Raw genomic sequence first — 12,862 nt, 5'->3', positions numbered from 1 at the left:
TAGAAGGAGGAGAAGAAGGCAATAGAGAAGAAGAGACTATAAGAGAAGGAGAGGAGAGATCAGAAAATACAATTATATCAAAACTCGTCAACGCTTGAAATATTATGTCTTTATTTACAGGGTTTCAAATTTTCTCCCACTCATTCGTTTTCTCTCTCTCTCAGATATATATATATATATATATATATATATATATATATATATATATATATATATATATATATATATATATATATATATATATATATATATATATATAGTACCTGGGTATATGTCGTACTTAGTAGCCAGAACGCACTTCTCGGCCTACTATGCAAGGCCCGATTTGCCAAATAGGCTGAGTGATTTCCTTTATTTTCAATAAATTGTTTGCAGTTAATATATTTGAATTATTGTTACTATATTATATTAAGAACATAAATTATTGACTTAGGGGCGTTATTTCCAAATTTGCCCAAAATATGCAATAAATAAAAACTCGTTCAATTTCAATCAAACGTTTTTGACAAGTTGTATATGAAAAGGGTTTCATTTGGTCCAAGTCTCAGCATCGTAGCATAAATAGGAAGGGAGAAAAAAAATATTGAATTATGTGTGAAAAATTTTCCAAAATGGTCAAAAACGATTATCAAACAAAAATGTCAACTGAAATCATGTCTATGACTCTCAGCTATCACAATAGCATATATTAAAAACAAATTATAATTAGTTTTATTTAAAAAAAAAATAGTTAAAAAAGGCAAATTTTACTCTTTTTTTGTAATTTTATCTCTATCTTTTGTTTATGGTGCGATTTGCATGAAACTTATACACCTGACTGCACGTAAGCCTATCTGTAAGGGTGCCAGTTTTGGAGGAAATTGGTTGATGTCAACCTCAGCCACAGATGGCAACACCTTAGACTTTGTTTTTTACTTGAATGTTTATGTTATTTGAAAATGAATATCTCTTTTATTTTTTATTAAATTTACATGAAACTTACACATTATATGTAAAGTTTATGTCTCTAAAATCTTTTCTAAGCGTTTTTTCCTGAGTTCATTTATTGATTTTATAATAGCAATAAACATGATATATTTGCATAATTTTTTTTTGGGGGGGGAACTTAGACTATTTGTATTAGGAAAACTAAAGACCTTTTGGAAAAGCCCTTACAATAGATCCTTTATTATATGCTAATGTGTCAGAAAATCGTCATAGAATGATTATATCTGAAAGGTGTGGTTCTAAACTTACACTTGAAAATGTGTAAAATTCGTTGAAAAAAAATAAAAAAATTAAAAATCGTCATGGTACTCTGAACGCCAAGGGATCACCCCTTGGCGTTCAGAGTACCATGACGACCAGACCAATGAGCCAGAGATGTTATAGGAGAGACAGAGAGTAAAAGGTCATCAGTGAAATTGAGAGGAACTAAGTTATTCCTAAATAAAATCGAGAACAAAAGCTACTTCTAGTGTTGGTCCCTTGCGTAAAGTAGATTGATCTGACAGATCAACCCGCCTCTTCCTCCTAATAGAGCGTCGAAATTTTGACTTACACTCTACCTAAGGCCAAAAATAGTCGTACTAGAAAATGGAAGCGGCTCGCGAAACTGACATACTTTCCCGTTTTCTGTTTTGGGTCCTCCGGTAGGAGAGGATAAGGGCCCTTTAATACGACAGTTTCTTGACGTTGGAGAACCTTAAGAGGACGTACATAAGTCCTATGCTAGTTCTACATAAGGACTATCTTATATAGGCTAGATTAGTCTTATTTAGGCCATAATATTCTTATTTAGGATATAATATTCTTATTTTAGGCAGGATATTCTTATTTAGACATGATATTCTTATATTAGCCATAATATTCCTAATTCTTAATTATTACAAAAAAAATGCAATACAATTTTTGTTGCAATTTTAAACTTTAATGCTCGATGTTTAAGCATTAAACAACACTGGGAAAAAAGTGTTTGACTTCTACCGTACTATTCAGCTATCCTGGGAATAGCAATATCACACGATTATTGTGTTTATAAATAAAATAAAAAAAAACGCGTAATATGCAGTTGCAAAATGGGAATTCTGCTTGCAGTTTTGTTACGTACATCGATTCGCATGGAAATAGTGGCAGTGGTGCAACTCGTGCTTGCAGTAGTTTGCCGCTTTGATATGAATATGATAGCAATGACGATTTTTTGTGCAGTGGGCTTTTTTTTGTTTTGTTTTTTTTGCATGCATATAGAGCCGTATACACACACACACACACACACACACACACACACACACACACACACCCATACCCAAATGTGCCACAGAGATATTAGAAAGAATTTTTAGTGTCAGAATGATTGACAAGTGGAATGCACTTGGAAGTGAGGTAGTGGAGGCTGACTCCATACACGGTTTCAAATGTAGGTATGATAGAGCCCAGTAGGCTCAGGAATCTGTACACCAGTTGATTGACGGTTGAGAGGCGAGACCAAAGAGCCAGAGCTCAACCCCCGCAAGCACAAATAGGTGAGTACACACACACACACACACACACACACACACACACACACACACACACACACACACACACACACACACACACACACAGTGTTCATTGCGAGCCAATCATAACGGGAGAATCGTTAGTATAATACCGAGGGTACAGATGGTGATTCACGGGACTGTTTGTGCTGGCGAGGCAAAAGTGTAAACAGATCACCATACAAAATGGTGATATACAAAGATGAATGGAAACAAGGATTTAGTCTTTCCCTCTCAAGATCAAAGCTGAATCATACAATACATTAGAATCATTCAATAATAGATTGTGAGTTGTACAATAATGGATTTTATGCAATAATAGATTGTGAGCCATATTTTACGAGAATTATACAATAATAGTTTGTGCTAATATAGATTGAATCAAACCATAATACATTAAGATATTTTCGATAACAGATTAACAGTCGTGCAATAATAGATACATACAATATATGTTATTGTATATATCACTTATAAAATAATGTAGTGCAATAATAGTCATACAATAATAGATTGTGAGTCATATCGTATGTGAATCATACAACAAGAGATAAAGAACCATAAAATAATGGTTTGACATTCATACAGTATTACTGTATGAGTGATACAATAACACACGAATACAGTAGTGCGATAACACAATAAGACGCGAATACAAACGATACAGAACATCACTGTAACCAGACGATAACTAGATAATAATTTCTTGAAGTGTACACAAGGACATAATACAGCGATACATCACTACAGTAGTGTATTAGTAGTGACTGGGATACATTAACAGTGGTGTGCAGATACAGTAACACAACAAGTGATACAATAGAATAGAATAGTAATACAGTAGTTGATTAATACAGCAATGCATACGTGTATTAGTAATGACCATATATGCAACAAGGCTGGTTCCTGAGGTGAAGGGCTTGAGCTACGAGGAGCTGAACCTCACCACACTGTAAGAGAAGAGAAATAGGAGGGAACATGATAACGACATAGAAGATTCTGAGGACAATTAGAGTCAGCATCAATGTTGCTCAGATATAGAACGAATCGATTGAGGAGCCTTAAATTTGTTTTGGTGTTGGGCTTAAACCTAACCTAACCTAACCTAACCTAACCTAACCTAACCTAACCTAACCTAGCCTAACCTAACCTAATCTAACCTAGCCTAGCCTAACCTAACCTAATCTAACCTAGCCTAACCTAACCTAACCTACCCTAACCTTCCCCAACCTAACCTAACCTAACCTAGCCTAACCTAACCTAGCCTAGCCTAGCCTAGCCTAACCTAACCTAATCTAACCTAACCTAATCTAACCTAGCCTAACCTAACCACTGGAAGGTTATGCAGGCCACCCCAGTAGTTTACTGACCAACCAGCCTGTGTACTTCATAGTCCAGGACTAAAGTAAACTCTCAGTATAAATATACACTGAGAAACGGGGGGTATATACCTCTCGGTGTAAATATTTTAAATATGAAAATACTAATTTATTTATTAGTTTATTTGGTATGCTTTATATAAGCACATTGATGGCTCATAGATCCTTCTAGAATGTCCCTGGGTAATGTCACGTGACCAACTCAACTAATTAAAGAGAGTGTGAGTCATTTGCTGTCATATCAGAGCTAATGGGTTGCCATTCTCGAAGACAGGATGCCTATTATGCCTATCGAGAACCCCTTTAACCAACGAATGATCTTCACCATTATCTCTCATGTCTATCAATCGCTAGGTGAACAGAAGCATCAGGAGAGAGCAAACGTTCTCAAGCGTCTGCCTCCTGCTGCAGGACACGAACCCCGAAATAATTTGGGTGTCAATCAACTACGTAGACCAATGCGCTACAGAATACTGTTGAATGGCTTTTATCCAGTCACGAGGCGAGAGATTTTTCACCCAGGGTGATGGGAGGGGGGGGGGGGAATTGCACCATCCCCCCCTCCCCCCTCCCTTTAAAATGATGTTACTTATTGTAACTATTTGGCCGGATGTGCTGTACTGTTGTATTCTACAACATGTTCTATACATACATTATTGTACTGTATGTACTTATTTTGGTCCAAAAAAGTTGGACCCCCAAAAAACTTTTTGTTTCCTCGAAAAGTTTCCCACAACTTTTTTTGTGAACATTTTTGGGGTCCAAGAGTACATACAGTGCCGTACTGTATGTACTCTTGGACCCCAAAAAATTCACGTTTTGTACTATTAATTGATTATTTTCGAGAAAAAGAAACATACACATTCCTCGGCCAAGTATGGCACACATGTGTACTACATCAGGCCTAAGATTAGGTTCTTCAGTTATATTTCCGATTGTCTACAGTACCAATTGGGCTAATTCAGGAGTACAACCCGTGATCTTCTGAGTGTACAACAGTACATATTGGTACTTTCCACCAAATAGTTGCTATAAGGACTATATCACTTCAGGAGGATGGGATAGATATCACTGTAGCAGTGATATTTAAACAAAAATTATAATAATTAAAAAAATAAAATAAAAAATAAAAAATTTAAAAATTACAAATTAAAGAGTTAAAAAAACAGTGTTGGCAATTGTGGTTTATATTTATTCAATAGTTTACGAGCATCATAAACCAAGGGTATTATTGTTATACACAACCTCGTATATATATAATGCTTCACAGCAGATAAACAGTCTAATAGGGAAAGATGCACAGGTTTCGTAACTGGTTGAGTAAATCCTCGATGCCTCGTGACTCAGGAGTCTATAGAGTCATACCGACAAGGAAGACACCAGAGCAACCATGTCGTAGCTCAGTCGATTAAGGCAGTGTCTGGGATGCTCTCGGACGTAGGTTCGAGCCCTCGTCACGGCCCTTGTGGATGTGTACACCAGAGTAACTCGTCACCAGCTGTGTGAGCGGCCACGCAGCAGTAGCAGGCCTGGACTGGAAGGATAGATCACACTTAGATCACAGTTTGTCCCTTCATTATCATGGAAGGGATAGTGATGATAAGGGATAGTGATTATTGTCTTCCCTTAGGGCACAGAGACGAAAGGAATTGCCCTGACAAAAAACAACAACAGCAATTACAGTAACAATTACAGTAACAATTACAGCAATAATAGAAAACAATTTCGCGTTACCACAGGCACCAAAAAAATAATCCGAAACCTACAAAATATGCTTGCACCATAAATTACCAAAAGAACAAATCTAACAAGAACAGAACAAAGACAGACTATTGACAGAAGGTACAAAACCTCAGAGGTCGTAAGGTATGAGCCAACGATGTTGCCAACTGCACAAAAACACCAACAACAACAACAACAACACATTCATCGCTCAGAATGGCATTACTGCAAGCAAAATCACCCAGTCGCTCTCTTTTCTTATATTTACCCCCCAATTTATGCTACTCTCTCTCTCTCTCTCTCTCTCTCCTCTCTCTCTCTCTCTCTCTCTCTCTCTCTCTCTCTCTCTCTCTCTCTCTCTCTCTCTCTCTCTCTCTCTCTCTCTCTCTCTCTCTCTCTCTCTCTCTCTCTCTCTCTCTCTCTCTCTCTCTCTCTCTCTCTCTCTCTCTCTCTCTCTCTCTCTCTCTCTCTCTCTCTCTCTCTCTCTCTCTCTCTCTCTCTCTCTCATACACATTCGCTCCCTTATAACCCTGTTCCAAGATGCCTAAGCATACAAAGAACTCAAAAGAAGAAATTCCTATATTTTTTTGTTTCCTTCCTACTCTCAAAGGCAAAGTAAATTTGATCAAATATTCTGAGAAGTGATGTCACGAGAACTTTTCTTTGTGGTCCTCAAACTTCTGGGACTGGCATCTGCCTTATTCGCTTCCTTATACTCGAGTGAACTGTTTCTCGGTCCCTTATACTGTTTCTTATTTGATTATTTCACTCCCTCCTCCTGCGAAATACTTGTTTTTTTTCATTATCGTTCCTTATACTCATTAGCTCGCTTTATGTCACTATTGTCTAGTTAATATTTCCCTTTTTTAACAAATTCTTCCTCTTTTGTTCTCTTTTGTTTATGTATTTTTATCAGTAGTTTGTATCTTTTTAATATTTTCATCCTTTTTAAAGCTTTTTAAAGCAATATTTTCACTGAAATTCTCCATTATCTCTTACATTTTTACTTAAAGTTTCCATTATATCTTAAACTTACAATGAACTTGTGCATTATATCTTAAACATTCATTGAAACTCTGGACTCTTTCTTCAAATTTTCCAAATTTATGTATTACTTTTTTTTGTATTGTAGAATTACTTTATCTGTTTCATTCCCGTTTTTGACGCAACAAAAAATGTCATTTACCTCTCAATTTCATCTCTTCCACAATCCTTCCATTTTCTGGTTTTCTCCTTCAATTCTTTCCTTTAATGTTCTTCCATGTGCATACGACACATTTTCTTATTTTAATATCTCTTTCTCTGTTACTTCCCTTTATCTCTATTTCCTGTCTTATCTTTTTCATGTCTCTTTCCTCGTCTTCTAGACCCACCCCCACCCCGTCTCTCTCTCTCTCTCTCTCTCTCTCTCTCTCTCTCTCTCTCTCTCTCTCTCTCTCTCTCTCTCTCTCTCTCTCTCTCTCTCTCTCTCTCTCTCTCTCTCTCTCTCTCTCTCTCTCTCTCTCTCTCTCTCTCTCTCTCTCTCTCTCTCTCCCTCTCTGTCTCTCTCTCTCTCTCCCTCTCTGTCTCTCTCTCTCTCTCCCACTCTCCCTCTTCCATGTCGTCTCCTACTCTCCACTACACGCCTCCCCTTTAAACATACACCAGGGCTCGTGTGCACAGCCCTCCCCTGACCTCCGGGTTTGAATCATAATATTCCTAAAGTGCTTATGGTGGAAGGGAGAGTTATAACTGTTGTAGTTGTGGTGGGAGAGGCTGGGGGAGGACTGAGACTCCAGTTGTATATATTTATACAGGCTGAAGCGCGCATGAATTACGAATATTGTAGAAAGAGAAAGTTATGTGTGGATCTGGCTGTACCTGAGTGGATCTGACGTAGGTGTTGTGGTCGGGAGTGGATTATATAGATAAAAGTCATTATAGCTTAATTATTCCTCCACCCTTTGTTAACTGATCTAAGTGTCTCGTTCTCTGTCTGGTCCATGTGGGTCTGTCAGTTTATATGTTAGGAAGGAAAAAGGAAGCTTTTGTTAGGAAGGAAATATGGAATTGGGAAAATTGAGCTACAAGTTTTTTTTGGGGGGTATCATTTGAGTCGAGATTTGATGACACTTGTGAATGATGCTGCGTCGTTCAATCATTAATGATCGGTTATTAAAGAAGTGAGTTGATCAATAAGTCCATAAAGATATGGATGAGTAGATTAAAATTTAATCGACAGATAAATATAAGAAAATAGGTAAATAGACAGATAAGAAAAAATGAAGGAAACAGTAGGACAATAATGTGGCTGACAATTAGGCCACAACCCACACGTCGGAAAATTTAGGAAGTGACGACGTTTCTAACCTGCGTGGACCATTATCCAGAGGTACATAGAGAGGCGAAAGTGTACACATAACCAGAAATAAAAATTGACAAATAAAGAGGGGATAAAAAAAGAAAAGAACGAAAATAAGGAGACAGCAAGACGGAATGAACAGCGGAGACAAAAACACTGAAAATAACACCTCCGTTCAGGGGGCGAAATCTTAATATTGTAGAAAGAAGGGTTTTAATTTCCCAGAGTGTAGGTAGAGAGAAGGGGAGGGGAGGGGGGGTGGGTGGGGGGTTTTATAGGAAGGGGGGGGGGGGGGAGGCTCTCCAATCATGTCCAATCTTCCTCGTTCCCCCCCCTCCTCCTTGTCTTCCCTCCCCCCTCTTCTTGTCCCGTCTCTCTCTCTCGTCATCTCGCTTGAGCCCCATAACTAGACAAGCAGCTCACGTAACTACCGTAGTGGACTAAGTACCTCGTTACCTCGTCGCCTGTAATTGACTGGAGGGTAGTTAATCTTTTATTCGTTTTTCTGATTGGCTGGCCAGGGCATGGGGGGGGGGGTAGATTTAAGGCCCAGGCCGGTAAATAACGCTTTTATCCGGACTATTATTTTATATTCGTTGGTGCTGGTGTTGACAAACATTGTTGTTGCCTAATTATTGGTGCGTACGCGCACGCGCGCGCACACACACACACGCACACACGCACACACACACACACACACACACACACACACACACACACACACACACACACACACACACACACACACACACACACACACACACACACACACACACACACACACACACACACACACACACACACTAGGGGAGCACACATACATATAGGGGAGCCAGTGGCCGAGCGGACAGCACGCTGGTCACGTGATCCTGTGGTCCCGGGTTCGATCCCGGGCGCCGGCGAGAAATGATGGGCAGAGTTTCTTTCACCATATGCCCCTGTTACCTAGCAGTAAATAGTCAGCTGTCACGGGCTGCTTCCTGGGGTGTATATGTATGTGTGATGTGGATAAAAAAATAGTAGTAGAAACAGTTGATTGATAGTTGAGAGGCGGGCCGAAAGAGCAGAGCTCAAACCCAGTAAGCACAAATTGGTGAATACACACGCACACACACACACACGCGCACGCACACGCACACAAATAGTTGAATACCATTACATTAAGTAAAGAAATATTCCTGCCTCTACATCCAGGAAAAATGTGGATTTACTATTAACGCAAAAATTTGGACAAAAGCTACAAAAATAAACAAAATAAATATAACTGCTGCTTTTTGTATTGACGCACAAACTTTTATTTTGTAACATAATTATTGCTGGAGGCTAAATTATATTGGCTAAATAAAAGTTCCGTTTCATGAAGTTTTTTAATAGGCAGCTAATGATTAAAAATTTAATAATAAAATTAAACATGGGTTGGCGAACTAGCTGATAAAAGCCATTTTTTTTTTTACAAAATATAAAATCATTAAGATACTGAAAAAAATACTTTCAGAGCACACTATATTTTCATTTAATATGACAACGCAAGAACAATTCCAAGAATTAAACCAAATAAAAATTCCAATACATGAAAATCAAAACTTAGACACCATAAAGGGAAAAGGATTTTGAGGAGAGGAAGAAAACACTTTTCTTTATTTTTTTTTTGTAAGTTTCCTTAAAATTCCATCTGGCTGGCCAGGTCTGGGGGCCCAGGGCCGGCGTCTCCAGCCGGCCAGGAAGGGGGGGACTATCAACAGTGTTTTACATAATCCAGGATTTACTCCACAACCGAAGCGGATTTATGAATAATGAATTTCCCCTTGACGCTTGATCGGATTACTAGGGGGGGATTTCTTGAGTGTTCTGGGGGAGTGAAGGGGGGATTTATGTGCACCTTTGTATACGTGTGAGTGAACGTTGTGCACGTAAATTGTGCACATCAGGAGTAAATTGTTCACTAATCCCTCACAATACAGGCCATTGTTCATCACTATACAGTTAACAATCATGTCTCAGTTTACTAGAGTCTCCAATGACGCCTCCAGTCAGTCACATGCACGTGTGGAACATATGGAGCATAATCACCACATATGCGGAGCATAACTGTCACATATATGGAGCATGGCTCAGATTGCGTGCATGTGTACTTCAGATCCATCTCTCACCTCGATCTATTTCTTCGCATCCCATCTATCTATCTCCCGCCTTCTGCTCACCATCTTCTTTCTCCCCTTTCTCTCTCTGCCCCTTTGTCCTCAGCCTTGCCCTTCATTCCTCCCCTCGGGGCAAACTTAGAAGCAACATTTTCTTCGTAACAACTGCAGAGTTAAGATATTTTTTCACAATTTGTTTCATGTTTTGATTTCCAGGAACTGCTCTCACAATATGGCGATGGAAGGGGGGGGGAAGGGACAGGTAAGGAGTGGGAGGGGGGGGAGGGATAAGGGTGGTGGGAAAGGGGGTGGATAGCAGTTTGGTAGTTGAGGATGTGCCTGGGGAGACGGTGGGGTGTTTGGGGAGGTGAGAATGACGAGGGGATAAGAGTTGGGGGGACCTGAGGATAGGGGGTGGGGAGGAGAGGATGGGAGGGGAGAATGGGGGGGGCGAGAAAAAGGGAAGGTGGATCGGGAAGCGAGTGAAGTAGTGATGGGGGGGAAAGGAAGAGAGATGGAGGAGGTGAAAAGGAGAGATGAAGGGGAAGGAGGGCGGGGAATGATAAAGAGGGATGGTGACAATGTGTGGAAATGAGAGGGAAGAAGATAGAATAGTGAACATGAAGAAGGAGGCAGCAATGAATATCGAAATGCAGAGAAATGGAGAAAGAGAAAGAGATTGAAGGTGGAAGGACAAGTGGATGAAATAAGAAAAGAAAGTGAATAAAGGCGAAAGCAAAATGGGAAGGAAGATCAGGAGACAGTGAAGAGAAAGGGGAGGGAAAGGGATAGGAGAAGGTGGAACAGTCAAGCTGACACTTGCACCATTCCCTCGTCCATCTCTCTTGAACTAACATCAGCTACCAGGAACTTTCTGCTCCATTGGCCTTTGTGATTTGTGTGTGTGTGTGTGTGTGTGTGTGTGTGTGTGTGTGTGTGTGTGTGTGTGTGTGTGTGTGTGTGTGTGTGTGTGTGTGTGTGTGTGTGTGTGTGTGTGTGTGTGTGTGTGTGTGTGTGTGTGTGTGTGTGTGTGTGTGTGTGTGTGTTCTCACCTAATTGTGCTTGCGGGGGTTGAGCTCTGGCTCTTTGGTCCCGCCTCTCAACCGTCAATCAACAGGTGTACAGGTTCCTGAGCCTATTGGGCTCTATCATATCTACACTTGAAACTGTATGGAGTCAGCCTCCACCACATCACTTGCTAATGCATTCCATTTGTCAACCACTCTGACACTAAAAAAGTTCTTTCTAATATCTCTGTGGCTCATTTGGGCACTCAGTTTCCATCTGTGTCCCCTAGTGCGTGTGCTCCTTGTGTTAAATAGCCTGTCTTTATCTACCCTATCGATTCCTTTGAGAATCTTGAATGTGGTGATCATGTCCCCCCTATCTCTTCTGTCTTCCAACGAAGTGAGGTTTAGTTCCCGTAGTCTCTCCTCGTAGCTCATACCTCTCAGCTCGGGTACTAGGCTGGTGGCAAACCTTTGAACCTTTTCCAGTTTAGTCTTATGCTTGACTAGATATGGACTCCATGCAGTTCATCTTTGTCTTAATCCTTCTCATTAATTTGGCATCGTCAGCAAACATTGAGAGAAATGAGTCTGTACCCTCCGGGAGATCATTTACATATATCAGAAACAGGATAGGACAGAGTACAGAGCCCTGTGGGACTCCACTGATGACTTCAAGCCAATCTGAGGTCTCACCCCTCACCGTAACTCTCTGCTTCTATTGCATAGGAAGAGTCTTATCCACTGGAGCACCTTACCAGCTACTCCTGCCTGTCTCTCCAGCTTATGTACCAGCCTCTTATGCGGTACTGTGTAAAAGGCTTTCCAACAATTCAATAAAATGCAGTCCGCCCAGCCTTCTTTTTCTTGCTTAATCTTTTTCACCTGATCGTAGAAATCTATTAAGTCTGTCAGGCAAGATTTACCCTCCCTGAACCCATGTTGGCGATTTGTCACGAAGTCCCTTCTCTCCAGATGTGCTACCAGTTTTTTTCTGACTATCTTCTCCATCACCTTACATGGTATACAAGTCAAGGACACTGGCCTGTAGTTCAGTGCCTCTTGCCTGTCGCCTTTTTTGTATATTGAGACCACATTAGCCGCCTTCCATATTTCTGGTAGGTCTCCCGTCTCCAGTGACCTATTATACACCATGGAGAGTGGCAAACAAAGTGCCTCTGCACACTCTTTCAGTACCCATGGCGAGATCCCGTCTGGACCAACAGCCACTCTAACATCCAGATCCAGCAGGTGTCTCTTGACCTCAACTCTCGTAATTTCTAACCCTTCCAAGGCCGCCTGGTTTACGTCCCCCTTTCATAGCGTAGTGAACCTATAGAACAGTGAACAGTGCGCAGTGTGCACTGTTCACTGTTCACAAATGACCTCATCCCTGGTGAGGTCAAATTCCTCCAAGGGTGCTTGGTTTGCCTCCTCATCTAGTGCAGAGACTTCTCCTTGTTCTATTGTGAAGATCTCCTAGAATGAGGTTGTGAAGACCTTGTTGAGTTCTTCACACACCTCCTTGTCATTCTCTGTGTATCTGTTCTCCACTTTTCTAAGTTTCATCACTTGTTCTTTCACCGCTGTTTTCCTCCTGATGTGGCTTTGGAGCAGTTTTGGTTGGGTCTTGGCTTTACTCGCGATGTCACTTTCTTACTGTCTCTCTGCTTCTTTCCTCACTCTGAGGTACTCATTGCTGGCCCTCTGGTATCTCCCCCTGCTCTCTGGTGTTCTGTTATTCCTGTAGTTTCTCCAT

The sequence above is a fragment of the Procambarus clarkii genome, chromosome 23 (genome assembly GCF_040958095.1).
Source record: "Procambarus clarkii isolate CNS0578487 chromosome 23, FALCON_Pclarkii_2.0, whole genome shotgun sequence".
In the NCBI taxonomy this organism is placed as follows: domain Eukaryota; kingdom Metazoa; phylum Arthropoda; class Malacostraca; order Decapoda; family Cambaridae; genus Procambarus; species Procambarus clarkii.
This window is presented reverse-complemented; position numbering follows the sequence as displayed.